Source organism: Xiphophorus couchianus, chromosome 9 (genome assembly GCF_001444195.1).
Source record: "Xiphophorus couchianus chromosome 9, X_couchianus-1.0, whole genome shotgun sequence".
Lineage (NCBI taxonomy): Eukaryota > Metazoa > Chordata > Actinopteri > Cyprinodontiformes > Poeciliidae > Xiphophorus > Xiphophorus couchianus.
In genome coordinates, this window is record NC_040236.1 from 28,973,806 (window position 1) to 28,986,630 (window position 12,825).

Here is a 12,825-nt window from a genome sequence, read left to right on the forward strand (position 1 = left end):
ACAATAAATAATTGACAAAAATGCAAAGTATTAGAATAACTGTGGATTCCTGCTAAAAGAAATATGCTCAGGATCATTTTTGACATTTTTTAAGAATGTTTTTTTCAAGCCTCTACTTTCATGTCATATTTGTTAATTTTGGAAAAAAGATCAAAGAGCAATAATGAGAACAGAGCATCATTACCAGAAGAGACAATATAATCTAATTACTCCTGAAACAACAGAGGAGTTATTACCAAATGGCTTTGTCATCCTTATAACATCAAATTTGTCTCTGCTAAGGCTGAGAAATTTCATTTGCATAGCCAAGCCTCAATGTTAAACACGCCCACAAGTCATTATCTCATGCCCCACGTGAAATATGAAATTGGAAAGATCAGCAGTGTGAGCTGTGGTTCCCAGAAATCAGTGAAGAACTTTTAAAGCCACTAGACTGCTGTCTTTTTCCAGAGCTTTGTTTCAGCATTTCCTGGAAGAGATTAGACACTCTTTGTGCTGCCACTGAAAGAGGATTTACAGAAAAAAAAGAAAGAAAAAAAACAGTCTCTCTTTATGGGAAGAACAAATTGAGGCAAAAGTCATAATGAGCAATAATATTTCAAAAATAATGTCACCTACAGTTTCTTTTAACACTTATAAGAGAAATAGAAACACGAAAAAAGCCAAAAACTATATATTTTATATTTCAGCCAAGTACAAACTTCCCTTCACTTTCCCATAAGAATATGTTTAAACTAGATGCAGGAAATTTAGTTTAATTCAATTTCGTTATCTAAATAAGAACAATCAAATCTTCTAACATATGAAACATGTTATAACTTTGTGATATTTAAGGACATGTGAATATTTGCCATCAGTTGCATCAATGCTAAAGAAATTCAAGTAATAAATAAGCAAATGAATACCAACTGTGAATCATAGAGCTGGAAGCGTCACAGTCTGGGGTTGCTCTGCAGCTGCAGAATCTGCTCAGCTCAGCATCATACAATCCAGCATGAATACCACAGTGTATCAGAGGGTGTTTGAGGAATAAATGAGATCATCTGAAAAAATAAAAATAACAAAAGAAACAAACAAACAAAAAAAAAACAGACCCTCAGCAGAACTGGGCCCTGCAACATGACAATGACTCAAAAAATCTACCAAGAAGGATTGGTTGAGATTTAAGAAATGCAAAATTCTGGGATAGCCGAGTTTAAGTCCCGATTGACTGAGAGCCAAAAGTGAAGATTAGAGAAAACCTTCCTCTCGAAGCATCTCACTTCCAGATTGTATAATAAAAATAATATAATACATTTTTTACTTTAAAAAAAAAAATAAATCAGTTTTTGGCCAAAATGAAAAAAGAACAGTAATATGTGAATATTTCATAATAAAAAACTGAATATTTAATAAAGTTCACTATTTTATCATAATAGATAATAGAGAAGCTTTTTAAGGCATGGCTTCTCTTCCACAAAGTCAGTGTCCATGAAATCAGAGCAGCAGTAGTCTGATCATATACAATGTGTCCATGAAATCAGAGCAGCAGTAGTCTGATCATATACAATGTTATTCCCACCCCTCCCTCACCCCACACACACTGTAATCAGGTGCAATATGGAGTCACTGATATATTATTGTAGACTTCCAGAGGTCGTCAGCAGTGATTCACAGAGGATAAAATAAAATCACACAAAATAGCCTTCTTTACAACATCATTTATCCTCCAGTTAGATGTTCTAGCTCTGTTTATTTTCTGCAACATGAAAATTTGCAAATTATTTTCTTGCAAATTATTTTGTAAAGGTGCCAAATTCCTGGGAATACTAGTCCAACTGAATATAAATGTTTTTTTGTTTGTTTTTTTCTTCAGAAATAACACACCAGAACATGGCCCAATTATTTTTCAGCTCATTCTCTAAATAGATGTGGATCTAAACTAAAACAGAAATCATAGAGCCACATGATCAACGTGAAGATGGGAATCAGTCATGCCAACCCTCCACAGACAAATTCTTATGTGTTTCATAAACTTATGAAAAACATAAAACTTAATTGATTTTACGAATTGTTGTTTTGAGATGGGACATTTTTTACACATTGACGCTGTGATATTAATGAACTCTTGCTGATATGCTACAAGATCAGTTATAAATAAAGATATTAAATGTAATATTTTCCACTACTAGCATGTTGCATAGCATTATTTTGCAAAACAAAGTACCTTTCTGTTACAATTTCTTTATATTTCACTTCCTCGCAACCATTTTGATTGTATTTTAAGATATCTTAAATTGTAGCTCTTCCTGCTCTCCAGACGTCTGGTACCAAATGAAATGTGGAGCCTTGACACACTCCCCTGAGTGTGTTGACTCTTGAAGAACTGACTGCAGGTGCAGTCCACACCTTGTGAATTTATTTCATGCTCTTCTATTGACTGTGATTCACAATTCTTTTTAACTCTGGACTTTTCTCTGTTGCTTGTAAACCTTTTTTCTGCCAAATTCTTCCTTCAACTAAACTTCCCATTAATATGTTCTCAACTTGTCATGAAAGTGTTTGAATATAGTGGGACTCTACTTGCGGACGGTGTCAATCAATGTTTGCTGGACCGGTAGCAGAACAATCAGTCACTTTTTGCCTCCACGAAAGTGTGGGTCCTAAAATAGCATTTCTGTGTTTTTTTATAATAATTTTTTTGTGTCTTGATTAAAAAAAACGAAAACAAACAAAAAAAAAAAGAATACGGAAACTTGGGTCTCAAATTAAGAGAAATGAATACCAAATATGCCATTTTATTTTTTTATTTGTTTGAAACTTGAAATATTAAAACAAAGAAAATTGTTTTCTTTCTTTCTTCTATCAAAAGCGGTCTTTCGATGTTTCGATGCTCCTCCTCTGCTGAGGCTGAGGGAGGGTGCAGGAGGAAAGGAAGAACCGGAGGAGGGAAGATCCGACTTTCAGATGAATTTGAGTCGCGAAAGCAGCGTACCTCCCGTGAAATCATCAAGGACTTCGATTAGGAAGAAAGGCTTGCGGATGTTGAAGAGTATACAGCTGGGGCAAAAGATAATTTCCTGGATTTTTCGCATCACATTCGTTGCAGTTTTATTTCAGTTTCGGTGAAAAAAGTGGACAAGCCTGAAATCTTTTGAGGATGTGAAGGATTTCAACAATAGCATTTAAATGTAGAAAAAGAGAAGAAAACAAACAGTGGCAGAGAGTGGACTTCCTGCAAGGACCATCCGAGTTTAGGACGGCGTTAAACAACCGCTGGACCGGAATTAATTAAATGTCTTGACTCGGTGACAGCTGCACTCCCATCCTGAAACAGGGCGCGAGAGGCGTTGGGATTCCCTTTGTCCCCACGTGCGGATGAGCTGACAAGACACGAGGTATTGATTTAATGTGATGATTTCCTGCTATTTGAAATAGTTGCAGCCTGGACACTGTTTCTGTTATCCACTCTCATTTAAATATTATTCCAGGTTTACTTAAACAGGTACCTATAATGCAACTATTGTCTCACTTTTGATTTCTGTTTTTACTTGTCATTAATTCTGACTTAAAAATTATGGTCACTGACAGGTGAAGTAAATCACACTGATTGCCACTTCATGTTTTATAAGCAGCAAGTGGACAGTTTGTCCCCAATGTTGATGTAGGCCAGTGTTTCTCAATTCCGGTCCTCAGGGCCCCCTGCCCTGCATGTTTTAGGTGTTTCCCTTCTGCCACACACCTGGATTGAATCTTTGGGTGATCAACAGGCTTCTGCAGCACTTGATGGTCATGCAATCATTTGAATCAGCTGTTCTGGTATAGAGGCACATCTAAAACATGCAGAGCAGGGGGGCCTGAGGACTGGAATTGAGAAGCACTGATGTAGGCTATTATAAGCAGGAAAAATTGGTGAGATTAAGGATTTGAGTTTGTGCAGGTCCAGTTTTTGATAACTGGGTCAGAGCATTTGCAAATCTGCAGCTCTTCAAGAGTGTTGTCAAGAGGTTAGTACCTACTGAAAGTGCTTCCAGGAAGGCACAGTTGTGAAAAGGCTCTTGAGCAGCTGATCAGATTCTGTATTTGAAACACTGAAGAAGTTTATCCTAGTTCTGATTGAAATAGTCAAGAGTGCACGGTACAGCAGTTTTTTAAACTCATGAGTCAGGGTGCCCATTCTTACTTCTGATCACTACCAAAAAAACTAAAAATGGGCATTTCAACATCAAAACTGGACTACCGACCAATTCAGGAAGGTAGCCTTGCCTCATTCATCACACAGGTGTGTTTAACTCACCTGGGTAATACACCAGAGCGCACTATTGTCATTGGAAGAGTATTCCCCAGTTGCTGTTGCTTCTTTTCAACAGGACAATGTGACGTACCAAAAAGCATAAAAGCTTCAGGAATGGTTTGAGGAGCACATTTCATTCGAGGTCTTGACTTGGCCTCTCAATTCAACCAGAAATCACTCTTATTGACAAGTAGGTCAGATTTATGGAGGCTCCACCCCAGCAACAGAGAGGCCATATCGGTTACTAAGATCTTGTTGGCAGATGTCACGGATTACCTTTAACTCCATCCCTTAATGGGTCAAGGGTGTTTTAATTGCAAAAAAGAGGCAACACAGTAGACATGCGGTCATAATGTTATGCTGGGTCTCTGTACATTACCTGTACTGTTTGAGTCTGAAACTTGCTGCTTAGTCTCAGGAGTGCACACAGAACCATTGAAACAAATGTCCCTGATTTACCTCTTAAAAGCTCCTAGTAGCTGAATGGTCTACTTTTGCATGAGGATTATCATCTTATTGCAAATTTCCAAAACATCTGTCTGTCCTCAACAATGACTTCATTACCAGCGTTATGCTAGTTATTATCTTCTCTAACAGACCTCTGGCACCTGAAGATTATTTTAAGTATATGTGGTCTTATTGTTAAACTAATGACAAGCTCTGCAAGGCAAAAAGCAATGCTGGCTAGAATTTCTTTGAAGCTGCAAATAACATCAAATACAGAGCTTGTTTGTATGCAGACCACAAACACAAATGGAGATCCTCTTGGAATAGGAACTCCTCTTGTCAGAGAGGAGCTTGGGGAGTCCCACAAGTGAAGGATCCAAAGCAGCAGGCTGTTCTGCTTTGTGAATAAAAGTGTATAACAGTAGAAAATCAATTGGCTGAAGGGCGTAATGCCAGGTGTACTTCCTGTCTCTGCTGACTTTTTTTCTTTCTATCCTCGCTTCCTCACATGACCTCTTATACCATTGTGCAGCTCTGATCTTTCACTCTGTAGATGCCCTGAAACTTTGCTTTCTTCATGGTCTCCTCTTATCACGACATGTTTTATCTTTCAGCTTCCCCTTTTTTAATCTTACTCCAAGTCACTCATGGAAAAATTACTGTGTGGCACTGTTAGTTTGTATGACTTGCTACAGATGAAGTTCAGAATCTATTGATCTGTTGGCTGCACTCAATGTTTAAATGTGGAAACGCATCGATCTATGTTGTTACTGAACAGGTACCAACTCACTCAGACCCTGAACACTTCAGCAAATCCACCCATTTGTGTGCAGATTGACTTGCACCAATTACAGACATTAGATTGGCATCATTTTACTGCTGAAATTAGTCACACTGAACCACGATCAGACTGTAATTAAACTGTCTATTGTGTCCAATAAATGTATGCACGCTTTCTGGGGGTGGTACTCTGCACAGAAACCTCTTGGCTGTTAAATAATTGTACATTTTGTTATTTCTCACTCTATATGCTTGCTAGTCAGTTAACATGCTCATAGTATTATACAAAAAGAGTAATTACGAGACTCAAAAAATTGACTAAACCTCAGTTTCAGTTTTTATTTCCTTTTTACATATTTTGGAGGTATTTTTTTTCTGGAATTTCTTGAAAACTGTGCAGCTTTTAAATCACATTCAAACTTCTCATCAGCATAGTTGAAACAGCATATTTGTTTTGTTAACATTTCCAGGCTGCGTGGGACTGCTTCAGTCCCGTACCACTCTGTACCTCTATGTGAATCACTGCCAGAACAACAACTTTTTAGTTTAAGATTAGGTAACTGGAAGAAGATGTAAAATGACGTAAAAATGAAAATATTTTTCTTATATAATTCAGACTAATTTATATAATTTAATTTAATTTATATAATTTATATAATTCTTATATGATTCAGACTAAGATTCTGAAGGAGACACATCACCAGAAGACAGGATTTCAAGTAAACGAGCAACAAGTTTAGGATTCTGCAGCATCACCTACAGCTTGTGGCGAAAGCATTAATACCTCTGGGACTATTTTAAATTTTGTCTCATTATACCTGCAAACTTTCTGTGATAAAGATTAACATAAAGTAGTGTATATTTGTGAGGAGAATGATACATAGTTTCAAAACATTGTTACAAGCAAAACTATGAAAAGGGTGCCATGTATATTTATCTTCACCCCATACACCTACCCAAGCTAATGTGAATCTGGGTTTGTATGTCAAGCCCACAAGCCATTCTTCCCAAAGACCAATCACCTGCAAAGGATCCCAGAAGCAGAACAATCCAGCACTAAAAAGTGGGAACATATATAAAATTGTCAGTTTTGGTTACTTCTTCTCAGATCCTCCTGTTTACCAGTCGTTTTACTGATTACTTCCTGTCGTGCTCTTTCTCATGGTGCTGTTTTTACTTCAGTTCACTTGTGTCACTAAGGTTTTTTCATTTCAAGTTATTTTAACAAATGCAAATTGTCTTATGTCCAACAACTACCAATCAAGGATGGGGTCCCTTTTCTCAAAGAATCCTAAGACTAAAAGTAGCTCCTAGTGATGTAATTTTAGGGTAATTGTTAGAATTTCCCCAGAATTTTGGTAAGGAAAAAAAGTAATTCACAAAACATTTTAGGGTGCATTCACACCAGGCCTATTTGGTCTGCTTTGATCAAACTCTAGTTTGTTTGCCTAGAAAGTCCGGTTCATTTGGGGAATTCGGAGAAGTCTGAATGCACAATTGATCTCTGATGTGGACAAAAAAAGTGAACTCTTATCCACCTAAAAACCTAAGTCTCAGTTTGGTTGAAGTTAACTCAGGCATGGTTCAAATGTATATGTGAATGCCAAACAGCCCACATCAAAAGCAGGAAGTGAATTGCAATGCAGGGCAATCTGGGTAAATACAACAAAAACAGATGTATGTGTTTGTCTACTGCTAGCAGAAGAAATGATGAAGAAAAAAGAGAAAACTTAAAACAGCTAAACTCTGACATCATTCCATATTTGTTTACATTTCATAGAGAAGACAGTTGCGCTCATGTCTTCTTCAGAGGTTTTAATGTAATTCCTTCACTGATCCTTGGTGCAGCGCCATCACAGGTGAAGGGGAGGTGGGAGGGGGACAAATTTTACCTAAGTTCACGTGGGGTCAGTCTAACCGGTGCACAGTTTAATTACGCACTAGTTTGTTTTTGTCTAATTTTAAATTCATTGAATTTTTGTGCTGAAAGATTGAGATTATTGGTATTGCAAAGTTTTCCATGCATTGGAAATGTCCTGAATCTTGCTTCTGTGGAGTGGCATGTTTTCCTTTCTCTGCTATAACAGAAAATATCTGGACCACCGCCACACAGCACCAGCCCCCAATCTCAGCATGTTATATTCAACCTCTACAGCTTAGAGTACAGTTTTTCTTTTTGTGCTGCACCACCTTGCACCCTCTCCCAATTTGTTGTCCATCACACATCTCGTCATCCTTCCGTTTTTTTGTTTTTTGTGATTGGATTAAATTGACTTTTTTTGTGTAAAATGCCTTGAGGTGATAGTTGTTGATGTGAATTGATGTTGTATGAACAAACTGAACTGAATGCAATGTGGATAAAATTAATGAAACGACTCTTGTGGTATTGTAAGAAATATGATTATTCTTAAGTCCTTGTGTGTATATGTTATATGCACTGTTTGCTATACTTGCGTTTCTGTGGTACATCATTTCTTTCTTATGAATATTGTTCTTCAACAAATCCAGTAAAGAAAAAACATCACTGCTTGTATAATAGTCTATTTAAGGCTATTTATATCTAGATTTATATCCTTGATATTGTGTTACATTTGCTTATGTGCTCATTGTTTGCCTATAGGTGCTTGATAAATCAAGCCTGATAAACTGTTATTTGAACCTTGTGTTGAAATTATTTAACACCAGGTGAGTGTACACATGACAGCCTATTTCTTCTGTATTATTACTTTGGGAGAAGTTATTTAATTCTGTGCCACAGTTTGTTTCACACCAAATTTATTGAAACAAGCATTCTTTTAAAATTTTCTATTGGTTATGGGGCAATGGTAGGTTTAAACAAGATAAAACTAATTGATTTTGAGATTGATTGAATGAAGAACTATGAGCTTGAAGTGAGAATTGAAAAGAAGTGGTGAGAATACAGTGCTCAGCTCTGTGCTGCATCTCAGAAACATAACAGTTTTTTTTCTACCGCTTTGGAGTTTATCTTTCAGGTATTAAGTTAGCATGGCTGTTGTGGAGACATCCAGCTGTAATTTTGGAAGCTTCTTACGTAGAAGTGCTGGCTGAACTGCATTAAATTCACAAGAGAAATCAAAGAACGCAATCTTCACACAGCTGCCGGCTTTGTTCAGATCCGAACGCACTCACTGAAACAGGAAGATGATTGTGTCATATACCCCTAACACAGGATGGTAAGCACGCTGAAGTGGGGCTTGAAGGGCCTCTGGAAATTCTATATTTTTATGTTGTTTGAAAGGTAGTGCAACTGGTTTGCTGTTAAAAGTTTGATAACCTGGAACAGTTAATCAAGTAGAGGTTGTATGGAATCTTAGAAAACTGTTTACTGCCAGCATTCAGGACCCTGGGCGGATCATATCTGCAGCTTTGTTCAATATCTTGCTTTCAGGCATGCAGGCATGGTGAAGTGGGAGGCAGAGAAGCTGTCAGTTGGTCTTAAAATAAGGATCGAGTTGGTCTGGTTGTGTTGAGGTCTTGGCAGGTGAGAGACTTGGAGCTGGACATTACAGTAAAAAAAAAAAACAGTTCAGAATTTTATTTTTTAACCTGTGTCCTTATTTCCATCACCATCCTGTATAGTAATCAACCCTTTGAGCATCCATATATCCAGTTTATTATGGATAAACTGGATATATGAATATATCCAGTTTATTCATAATATTTCTTGGTCATAAACTGTCTGTTTTGATGCATCCAGGGAAAACCCCATTTAGTCTAGCATTATTTGAAAACTCATCTCTACTTTTCCCCTACCTTTTTTTGTTGACTGAAATTGGAATATTCTGGCTTGTAATTTACTGGGCAAACATACAACATATTTGGATCCTCTATCTCTTAGAAACTAAGAGATAGAAACTGAATATATGTCTCTGAGCTTGAGATGTAGCTGTGTGACTTAATAACATAAGTGAGATAACTGAGAATAATATCTGTCCATGCTAAACAGATAAGATTGGAGATGAGCTTTGGATTGGTCAAAATTAAGCAATTGCCTTCTAAGTCAAATATTAAAAGTTTACCCTCACACGTTTCTAAAGAAATTAATATTCCTTTATTTAATCAGGTAAACCCCATTGAGATCTAGATCTCATTTTCAAGAGGGACCTGAAACAAACTTCACTCCCCGTCGGGGAATCGAACCCCTGTCTCCCGCGTGACAGGCGGGGATACTCACCACTGTACTAACGAGGAGATAAAACATGATTTTAATTTGTATTAATCAGAGACATGAAGATCACTAGCTATAAAAATCTAAATTGAGGCTTCCTCTATATTTATTAAATACAGAATAGTTAAAACTGAACTGAGACTGTTTTTTTTTTTTAGTCATACAAAATACTATGATAGGAAGCTATAGATTAAATAGCTGTTCTACACCTAAAAATATGTGACTGTGGAAGTTTTCTTTTTCTATTTTATTAAAATTTATTTGTATTTTGTAATCGTTTCTACTTAAAAACAGCTTTTGTACTGAAAAGCTACAGCAATGAAAAGTAATCCAGTCTGGTTGTATTTAAGAATTAACATCACAAGCCGTTGTTCAGTCCGACATGTTTGTGTGTTTCAATCCTACTTCCACTCTTTGCTAGCTTGTTGAATGCCAACTTCCTAATGCATGTTTGCTTCATGTCAAAACTAGACATTACTCATTTTAGGTACAGACCTAGCAGGAACCTGACTTTTCACACACATGCACACTTTTCACTAATCTGACCAAGACTTGACCATTGTCAAATTCTGATCATGCCTTTAAAAGGGAATTATATTATTCTGCTTCTCTGAAACTTTGTAAGCCTTCAAGATTTTGTTGAACTAATTCATAATTACCTTACAACTGGGGAATGCATAGTTTGAACATTTGTCTTTCTTTTCCTAAGAAGTTGAAAACCTTCAGCATGAAGTTGCTTTTACCTTGAGATACTATTATTCAATCAGACATTTTTGAACATTTTTAGTAAACGTTGATGTTGATGAGTGCATTTTTGTTTCAATAATCTTTGGCTTAGACTAATCTCCATACTCCTGTGAATTGTTTTGAAAGAGGAATGGTATAAACTTTGCTTAAAGGTCTTTGTTGACTTTCCCTCTTCTTAAATGTAGCAGGAGGCCTATGTGTTGTGTGCTGCCTCATTAAAAGAACAATCTGAAACGACACAAATAAATACTGATCAAAAACTGCTGTTTTAAATGATTGTGTTTTGTGTGGACTTCAGCATGTCATATATATATTTTAGTTAAAGCAACAAACAATAATTTCCAGATGAAAAGATTACTTAAGGTACTTATGCTGCAGATACAACAGGCAGGTGATGTAAATCTGACATGGAGAACCTCGGTAGAAACCATAGAAGAGAAATGGGAGGGAATTGTCAAATGGTGAGCAACCTTTTCAGCTGCAGATGAAAACCCCCTTCAGGACTGTGGGTGTCCTATTGTACACCCTCTTGGCACCAATCTGTGAAATGATTTATTTTTTTTCCCCAAGAGATGAGCGTGTTTCTGGAGGAAATTGAATGTCATTATAAATGCTGTGGTGTAGGATGTAAAGAGTGTTCGGAATGATGTAACATACCCTGAGCTCATCTTGGATGACAGGCAATGAGAAACGGTGACACATGCAGAAATATTGGGAAAAGTACATTTCAAATGCACTTACTGTGGGAAGATGGAGTGGATTTTAGAGAATATATGTAATATGAGTCATACATTTATTTGGCAAACCACCTGGTTTTGTCAGTGAAGGGCACATCCCTTTCATGTCTAGTTGGGTAAGAAATATCAGTAATGTATGAAAGCTGCAGCAACCCATACAGTCTTTCTCTTGGTGTTCTTTCACTATGAATGTCATAGTATTAGAAAAAAATGTTGCAAAATTAATTACATGAGTGTGTTTTGGAGAAAATGTTGATTTTGAATGATAAATGGCCTGTACTGCACAGTTCTTGGCAACAGATAATATTTTCACAGATAATGACAGATAATGTGTGGTTCTAATTACCACAACAACACAGTATGTTGTTGTGATAATTAGAAATGACCCCAAAATAGACTGAGATGTGGTCTGTTGTCTGGCTGTTTTTCAGACGTCCCAGTGACCGACGGTCTATAAGACAAGCATGCTGAGGGTTTTTCTTGTTATCTTTGCTCTGTTAGGCACAATGCACAGCTTGCTTTTCCCTCAGTCACAGTGGTGCACTCCTGCCAGAGCGTAAAAGGATCAAAACAAGATGCGACAGAATGCCCCGTCACATTTTGCCATGAAAGCCAACTTTGTTTCTCTTGGTGACAAATGAAAATAAATGCATGAAATGGAGGCAGTAGGTTCAGTTTTTTATGTTCTATATGAATCAGTTATTCTATGTTCAAGAGATTATTGAACCTCTGATTAACTGTGACATTGCAAACAAAAAATATTGTTATAAAATAAACTTCTAGCAAACCCAGTACTTTATAAATATTGATCTCCACAAAAGTTTTGTAATATTTGATGTTAATGTGTTTCTGACAAACTTCATGTATTCCTAAGCTGACTATTTTGAAGGTTTAAAATGTTTTTAAGCCTATCTTCCCTAATGTTGCTAATTAGGCTAGAGGAAAACTAATTAGAATGCCCCAAGAAACACAGTCAAACATCCTCCTAGTTGTTAGCAAGTTTCATCCTCTGATGCTACAGTTCTAGTCTGTGTTCATAAACATGCCATAAACATAATATTCATATCTGCTCATGAACACTCATTTCTTGTTTCTGTCATTGTAATTGTCTTACTGTGATTTGTGCTACTTAAGACTTGGTTCTCATTTCCATAAAGAAGCCTCGAAAACTGGCAATTCCCTCATTAAACACATTTTGAAATATTGTCATATAAATTCCTTAATGTCTCTTTTCACCCACATGGCTTTATGAGATTTGCTGTTGACAATAAAATGCTGAGAAGATTTTCCTCGTAAAATGTCTATGGAGTCAATTGAGAAAACACAAAACGGAATTTATTACTATGATAAAGTTAGCAGCCAAAAACAGTTGCAAGTAGTAAAATAATCCATCTAAAAACAGAGGGAAATTGAGTTGAAATGCTTGTTAGCATGTTGGCAGGAATTGGAAAACTTGATCTGAAAATATGAAAGCTGGGTGTTACACCCTAAAGCTCAACTAGAAGGAATGCTCAACCAAAGTTTTTTTGAGTTGTATGTTGCATTGTGTTCGTCATTACTTGCGTCTTAAGATACAGTACATCATTTATTTATGTGTAATAAGCATACCACAATTTGCAAAGGACAATTTTATATTAAATTAGGGTTTCTCA

General features: G+C 36.6%; 1 protein-coding gene across 1 annotated transcript in view; it reads left to right on the forward strand.

Moving 5' to 3' along the window:
• Positions 1-2,953: 2,953 nt before the first annotated feature.
• The window catches only part of pde4ba (phosphodiesterase 4B, cAMP-specific a), a 153,054-nt gene continuing 143,182 nt past the window's right edge, over positions 2,954-12,825 (forward strand). The window contains exon 1 of the mRNA XM_028027426.1: positions 2,954-3,377. The gene's annotated coding sequence lies outside the window, so the exon portion shown is untranslated. The remainder of the gene's footprint in view (positions 3,378-12,825) is intronic.